Source organism: Sinocyclocheilus rhinocerous, unplaced genomic scaffold (genome assembly GCF_001515625.1).
Source record: "Sinocyclocheilus rhinocerous isolate Xijiao unplaced genomic scaffold, SAMN03320098_v1.1 scaffold3135, whole genome shotgun sequence".
Taxonomy (NCBI): Eukaryota; Metazoa; Chordata; class Actinopteri; order Cypriniformes; family Cyprinidae; genus Sinocyclocheilus; species Sinocyclocheilus rhinocerous.
This window is the reverse complement of record NW_015638931.1, coordinates 91650-100144: the sequence shown is the minus strand read 5'-3', so window position 1 is coordinate 100144 and position 8495 is coordinate 91650. Positions and strand designations below refer to the sequence as shown.

The window sequence follows — 8495 nt, the reverse complement described above, 5'->3', positions numbered from 1 at the left end:
TTTTGCTTCTCAAGTAAATGTGTCTTCATTTAAGAATATTTAGGTATTTGTACTGTAAAGCAAGTCAAAAATACAGAGTAATATAATTTTGTGGTGTTGTATTTTAAACCAAACTGCACAGTTCTGATCTGCATTTCTGCAAACCTTGATATTTCCGGGTCAATAATCCTGGCATTGTTGATTTATATATTCAGCGCTCACTGAACTTTGTTTGACCATGAAGCAAATCATCTCTGAACCAAAGCACCTATGTTTCCACATGCACATTCTGGTCACTCTCCCTGATTAAAGTCCTTGAACTCGATTGCAGATGTTAACCATTTGGTTTTTATTTATGTTACATGAGTAAGTGTTCGAACTTGGTGGGTTTTGTGGTTGAGAATACAAAATAGGAGTGTATTTGATGCATATATTTGCTGTCTGTTTTCACTACTCAAATAAATCCATCAAAGCATTTTTAACTTCAAACTGTTGCTTCTAGCTAAAATACAAGTCCACAATCCATAATAATGCTTCTTCCAGTGAAAAGGAGAGAAATAGATCAAGCACCATTTACAAGCGAAAATAGTCTACACCACTGACCTTTCGTATTTTGGCCAGAAGCAACGGTTTGAAGTAAAAACATCTTAATGATGGATTTGTTTCTCACAAACACGCATCTTTTCACCAAGCAAGATGTGAATTACTAATTGTGATGTTTTTATCAGCGGTTTGAACTCTTGTTCTGACGGCACCCATTCACTGCAGAGGATCCATTGGTGAGCAAATGATGTAATGCTACATTTCTCCAAATCTGTTCCCATGAACAAACAAACTCATCTACATCCTGGATGTCTTGAAGGTGAGTTTTCAGCAAATTTTCATTTTTTAGTGAATTTGAACATTCTTTTAACGTAATAAAACCAGTTAATTTCGATGAAGCTAAGACAAAACACTTTTGGAGATGTTCAGATTGTGAATACCTCTCTTTTGCATGCTATAAAAGTGACTGGTGACTGTAAAGTAAGACTTTCAAGGAAAATATTTTTTTCGGTTTAATTGTATAGAAAAGAACAGCTCGCACATTCTTCGTTGCATCTCCATTTGTGTATCACAGAAGAAAGAAAGCCATTTAGATGAGTAGATGTTCATCAGGCACATCTATGTAGTGTTTCAAGCCACACCTCTCTCATTTGAGGCGTTTGTGTGTGTGTGTGTGTTACTGGGTGTGTTTTGAGGTTAAAACTCTGCTCCCACTTGTTGCTGAAGTTGCGCGTCTCAGTTTCAAGAAGCCCTTTCCCTTTTACCAGATGCGGAGCACGGATTCTCCCGATGTCTGACGAAGGCGAGGGGCTCCGTGTCTCCTCTTCCTCCCCCTTCCCGCCCTCCCCCTCTCCCGCTCCCGCTCCTGCCGGTCAGACTCGTCTCCCTCAGCCGCCGAGACCCCTAAAGCGGCGGGCATCTGCGCCACTTCCACGCACCGACACGCGATCCAGAGACGCGTTTCCCCGCGATCCGGTGGATTTGATCGGGCGCTCGCCGGCGCGTCTCGGGCGATGCTGCGCCGCGTCTCCGGTGCGCGACGGTCTCCAGAACCGCGGACAGCGGCGGCCCTCGCCACACAGACCCGATCATGAGACGCGCAGCCCGGAGGAGTTGATCGAGACCCCGCACAGCTGCGCTCCACTTGACACGTGAGTCCAACCTTCAGTCCTCTGGACTTTACAACATCTTTCAGTACAGGAATCAAGAAATGGATAGATCTTATAATGAGGTCATAAAAAAATTGGCCAGGTAACCTACAACCGTGTTCATTTGGGAACATAACCTATCAATCAGTTACCGTTTTATTCAAGTCATAACTATAATTTAGTAGGCTATGTATGACCGAATCAACTATCGAAAGTCATTTTTAAGGATCGAATGAGGTAAAATGTGTCTTTATTTGAAAGAACAGCATATTTTCACTTTAGATTTGCATAGGCTATAGGCTACAAAAATGTATAAAACAAATGCAGTTCAAAAGTTGTTTTTTATTTATTGTGTAATTTGCTCTTGTCTTTCTAGTAAGCATTTCGTTTTTAATTCAATAAGTTGTCATAGGCTATAATAATAATAAATTGTTGTTCATAAAAATATTTTTTTTTCTTTCAGTTATCGTTCTTGTATATTTTATTAATTTATAATGTATATATTCAATGTTATTACATTTTTTAAAAATGGAATTTTGAGGTGCGTCTTGAAGTTTTTGGTCATTCATTAGCTAATTCAAAACTGAGCACCTAGGTTTTTGTAGTGCCTCGTGTTGGAGCAATAAGCGGGTGTGGCGCGCGTTTTATTTTTAATTTAAGTTTTATTATTTGATAGTAGTAGCTATTATCTGATAATTTTGTTAAGATAAGAGATCTGATTTTGAAGATATTATGACAGAAGTTAGAATAGTTTCCTGATCGACGCTTTCCAGTGATGCGCACGCGCTTAACGCTTCTCCTCCAGAACCGTTGAGTTGGTGCGAAAAACAGGCCTGAATCACTACAATAAGACTTTAAATATTGATGTCTGATAGCTTGCTGCTTATTTATTATATTGATATTTAGCTGATAATTGCCTGGAAGTGTGTGCAAAGTTGAAAGAAACAGAGTCATGAGAAAAGTATTTGTAGTGTCGGTTATGGTCTCAAGACACTGCCTGCAGCCTGAGGTGAAACCAATAATAACCTGCCAAAATATTCCAGACAAGCTGTCTGTGCCATCATCCGATCCGCTCCAGTGGTAATGATACTGCAGGCAGAATCAGATCTTCATTAATCTCCACGTCAATCTCCAGATGAGACTTGACTTCAACACGACTGGAGCTACAGTGTTTTCCAAAAGCATTTTCAGGGTTCACATAAATATGAAGATTCTGTCATCATTTGCTCACCTTTATGTCCTTCTGAAGCTGTCGGCTATCTTCCTTGCAACACAAAAGAAGAAATTGAAGAATGTTTATTCTGATTTTTTCTTCATACACTGAAACCAAACAGTGACCATACAGTTTTTACATTCAAAAAAGTACCATAACAGTAGTTCATGCGACTTTATTTGCTATATTCAAAGTCTTCTGAAGTCATACTATAGCTTTGTGTGAGACTGAGACAGAACAATTGTTGTTGTCCTTTTTAGAGCTTGACAGTCCCAAAAAAAAAAAAAAAAAAACACTGATACGCCAGAAATAATATTTACCCCCTCAACAAAATATAAAAATTATAGAAATAAATAAATAAAAACAAAGTAATAATAATAATATTATAAATGGTAGTATTTATTACTTTACATAATAAAAATATAAATAATATACATTATTATTATTATTGTTATTACATCAGAAGTAAACAACATAAGAAGGATAAAAATGAAAGCTAACTGAGAATCTTGAAAAAAATCACAGTAAGATAGTATTTTCCTCACTTTTGTGTTTTCAGATACAGAGAGTGTTACAAAATATTGTTGAAATCCATTAAAAAAACATCTTAAAATGTGGTTTACACCTGGAGAATTCACACTATTTTGAGTGAAACTTAGCCAGGAGAGAATTATGCAGTTTACTGTAGGATTGTAAGTGCTTACTCATTTATAATATTTGCTCCGCCCCATGCACTTTTCAGATTGGTTTGAATAAGCCACGCCCAACTCCAAACTAAATAAAAGCCATGATGCAGGAAAATGACAGAAGGGTATTGCTAAAGAATAGTACAGTCTATTACAAAATGGACTATAATCAGATATTTATGTATGTCTGTGATGTATTTTTATGCTTAGAGTATTGTAAGGTTAGATTAGCAGGTCAAATTGAATTAGACTCAGTTTTGTGTCGTGTCTCTTGTGTGCTTCACATGAGAAGTGTACTATGAAGGGTGCCATATTAATTAGGATGCTGCCTAAGAATCCAGCTACTTATATAAACTGTGCTTTTGTGTGTTTGTGATCAGTGTTGGAGAGTAACTACAGTAGTTACATGTAACGGAATTAATAATTTAATTACAAAATACATGTAATTGTAATCAGTTACAGTTACTGAGAAAAAAATGTGTAATTAAATTACAGTTACTTATGAAAATGTTAACGATTACAAAGGGGGTTACATCGGAATTTTTTTCACACACACACACCCACATACAGATTTAATTAATTTCTTTCATAAATTGCAGTGACTGCTCTAACATATGAAACACCAATGTTTCAGGAGTTTAGTACAGAGAATAGGCCACATGCTTATTCGATAACTTTTTTATTTCCTAATTGGGTTTATGTATATGCTTTATTTTTTCAATGCATTGTTAGGTTCCAGTATTTCCTGTCATAGCTATGCAAATATTTGATTTCAAAAATAGTATCATCGATATTAAACTATTTCTTGTTATGGTTTTAAATCTGTATTTAACATCAGAATTAAATGGTTCTTCATTAAATGGTTTGGCACCTCCTTACCTCGCAGACCTTCTTGAACGGCACACACCTACTAGATCTCTTTGGTTCTCTGATCAGCTGCTTCTAACTGTTCTAGATTAAAACTTAGGGGTGACCGGGCTTTTTCGGTAGTTGCGCCTAGACTGTGGAATCTCTTACCCCTGCATGCATTTAAAACTTGTTAAAACTTGCTTGGCTTTCAATTACTGTATTGAGGGATGTTATTGAATTGTTGTGTTTACTTTGAATTTGCCTCTGTATGTTAATGCTTTTATTTATTTTTACTTTTTTTTTTTTTTGTACAGCACCTTGGGCAACAGTAGTTGTATTAATGTGTGCTTTATAAGTAAAATAAACTGACACAGAAACATAATGCTCTCAAAGTAAGTCTGATTTTGTGGTGGTTGTGCTTTAAAATTAAATTATTATAATCTTAATTCAAGTGATGAAGGATTTTGAAAGTCTGACAGTAATTACAAACCCAATTCCAGAATAGTTAGGACGTTTTGTGAAATGCCATAAAATCAAGAATATGTTATTTGTTCATTCTCTTTAACATGTATTTAATTGACTAGTACAAAGAAAAAATGTCCAATGTTTTCACTGGCCAACTTAATTTTATTTTGTAAATATAAACAAATTTTGATTTTGAGGGCTGCAACACACTCCAAAAAAGTTAGGACAGAGACATTTTTACCACTGCCACATCAACTTTCCTGTTTAATTGTTTGGGAATTGAGGATACTAATTGTTAAAGTTTAGCAAGCAAAATTTTCCTCTAATCTCGCTTGATACAAGACTTCAGATGCTCAGCAGTCTGTGATCATCGTTGTCTGATTCTCCTTTTCATGACTGGTCATACACTTTCAATAGGAGACAGATCTGGACTGCAGACAGGCCAGTCTAGCACATTCACACAACAGTGTCCACAAAACCACACTGTTGTAGCACATGCAGAATGAGACCTGCCATTGTCTTGATCTAATAACCATGGACTTCCCATGAAAGACAGCATCTTGATGGCAGTATATGTCTCTGTACAATTGCAATATATGCCTCCATGTCAATGATACCTTTGCATATATGCCAGTCACCCATGCCATTTGCTCTGCTGCGCTCATATACCATGACAGACGTTTGCTTTTGCATCTGTCGCTGGTGAAAGTCTGGATGGTCCCTTTGGTCTTTGGGACTGAGAACTCGACGTCCATTTTTCTCAGAAACAAGTTGAAATGTGGACTCATCTGACCACAGCACACATTCCCACTGTTTTTTTGACTATCTGAGATGAGCTCAGGCCCAGAGAACCCCGCGGCATCACTGCATAGAGTTGATGTACAGGTTTATCCTAGACAGAGTAACAGAGATTCAAGTTGCATTTATTGATGCAGCGGCAGACTGTGTTCAGTGACAGCGATTGTCCGAAGTACTTCTGAGCCCATGTGGTTATATTTAACACCGCAGCATGACGGCTCACTCACATTCAACTGAGGTTTCCTGTCTTGTCATACACAGACACATATTTCCCTGGATTCCCTAAATCTTTTCACAATATTATGTATGGTAGTTGGTGAAAAACCTAAATTCTTTGTGATTTTGCATTGAGAAATTTGATTTTTGATTTGTTTGACACTTCTCACGTGAAATTTGGCACTAAGTGATGAGCCATGATCCAGCTTTGCTTTCAAAGACTGAGATGCTCCTTTTATACCCACACATGACACCCTCACCTATTACCAATTCACCTGCTTACTGTGAACTGTTTCAATACAGTTTAACTTGGATATTCTATAACCTTTTCACTTTTATTTTGCCTCTGTCCCAACTTTTTTTTGGAGTGTGTCGCAGCCATCAAAATCACAATTTGTTTATATTTACAAAATATATTTAAGTTTTTTTTTTTTTAAATCTTTTCCAAATTAAATAAAAGTTAAAGAGAATTAACAAATCACAGATTCTTGATTTTATTGCATTTTACAAAGCATCCCAATTTTTCCTGAAATTGGGGTTGTGGTGTTGAGCACTACTGTAAGGTTAACCCTGCCTGGTTTAAATATTTGAAAATGACTAACCTTTAGAAAACAATAGACATTTAGAAAAGTAATCAAAAAGTAATCATATGTAATCAGTTACATTACTTTAATAAACTAACACAATTTGTTTATATTTACAAAATATATTTAAGTTTTTTTTTTTTTAAATCTTTTCCAAATTAAATAAAAGTTAAAGAGAATTAACAAATCACAGATTCTTGATTTTATTGCATTTTACAAAGCATCCTAATTTTTCCTGAAATTGGGGTTGTGGTGTTGAGCACTACTGTAAGGTTAACCCTGCCTGGTTTAAATGTTTGAAAATGACTAACCTTTAGAAAACAATAGACATTTAGAAAAGTAATCAAAAAGTAATCAAATGTAATCAGTTACATTACTTTAATAAACTAATTGTAATAGTTACAATAGGGTAACTTGTAATCTGTTACCTACATTTCCAAAGTAACCTTCCTAACACTGTTTGTGATGTATAGTAAATAGGAGCTGGTCACTTCCAGTGTATTTTAGTTTTGTTTATATATTATTGTAGTTTATATTTTATATTATTAAAATTATATTTTTTAAAATGTCTATATTTTCGTTTAATTTTCAGTAATTTTGTTATGTGCTTTTGCCACTTAGTTGCTAGGGTGGTTTGGGTGCTTGATAGGTGTTTTCATCTTGTCTGGAATGAAATTAGTCAATTCCTGGTCACAGCTTCCTGTTCCTCATTTTTCTCCCGGTTTAAAATATCAACAGAAGCTCCATCATTTCAAAGCATTTGTAAAGAGGGTCATCACTTCCTTTATCTCTGTCTTTCCGCTCTGTTTCATCTGTCTCACTTCTCTGGCTTGAAGTCTTCCTCTCTCGTTGTTATTCCAGCTGCTCCTTTCATTCTTTGTGCTGATGAGGAGCAAAAAAAATAAATTTCTATGCCGATGCTGGTACAAGAGAGAGATGAGAGGTGATCTACAGTACAGTAGGATGAAAGGATAGACAAAGATTGCATATTATTCCTTCTCTGTGAGAGTGTGTGTCCATCAGTCCCACATATTCTCCATATGGATGGACTCATAATTCATTCCTTGTTTAAACTTCTCTCATATTCATCTTAAGCTGCCAGATCAAACTCAAACACATCATGTAGTCATTAAAATGGCTGGGTGTCATTGTTCTGGATGTTAAATATTTCCTCCTGGGCCAGTTTGATGTTCACTGTAAGTCATTTGGTTTGACTTCTTGAAGATGCTTTCAAAACATTGATCTGTTTGTTTAAGCAGCCAACAGGTCAGTGAGTTTGGATCTGTTTGGGAGAACAATGGCAGACTGAATCAGTTTTTATTCTGCTACAAATTAACATTCTGGATACAAGTATAAATTGCATAAATTAAAGAATTTAAATCAATAATATGCTAATTAATTTCACCAGTGCATAATGCAGGGGATCCCAAACTTGAATATAAAAAATATTTTCTTGATGTACATCCTGAGGTTTTAAGTCAATATTTCAATCATTTAATGACACATTCACATGTTCATGGTCCACATGACATTCAAGTAAATAGATACATTTTAGTTTTATTAAATTTTTTATTTAAGTTTTATTTTGACGTTCTAGCTGGACTTTGAAGTCTCAGCCCACATTACATTTTCACTGGTGTTTTACGAACCCCATCAACTTGAATAATAATAATAATACAGTTTTTCTGAATTGCTAAAACACTAAACCCCAATCTCTGAACCAAATTCTCACTAGCTTAAACCAATTTGTCGAATAAAGCACTCTTTCTGCTAAACCTTAAACACGTTCAGGCAGTTAGGCTCTATTTGCAAATCTCATGCACTCTTTTTGCAAAACACTAAACACATTCTCATTCACTTGAACACTTGTCACACTGTGATGCATTTGTGCTGCAAAATGCTAAACACAAGCGGCAAAAGTTAAACACAACTAAAGCACAGTTGTCATCGTTTACACACAACGATTCAAAATTGTTCACCCTTGTTTCTAATGATCTGATCACACCAACTGTAC

The 8495-nt window shown here is 35.7% G+C and overlaps 1 protein-coding gene across 1 annotated transcript in view; it reads left to right on the top strand.

Moving 5' to 3' along the window:
- The first annotated feature begins 1615 nt into the window (after positions 1 to 1615).
- LOC107750046 (short transient receptor potential channel 7-like) overlaps positions 1616 to 8495 on the top strand; it is a 78783-nt gene continuing 71903 nt past the window's right edge. Inside the window, exon 1 of the mRNA XM_016565302.1 lies at positions 1616 to 1673. The gene's annotated coding sequence lies outside the window, so the exon portion shown is untranslated. The remainder of the gene's footprint in view (positions 1674 to 8495) is intronic.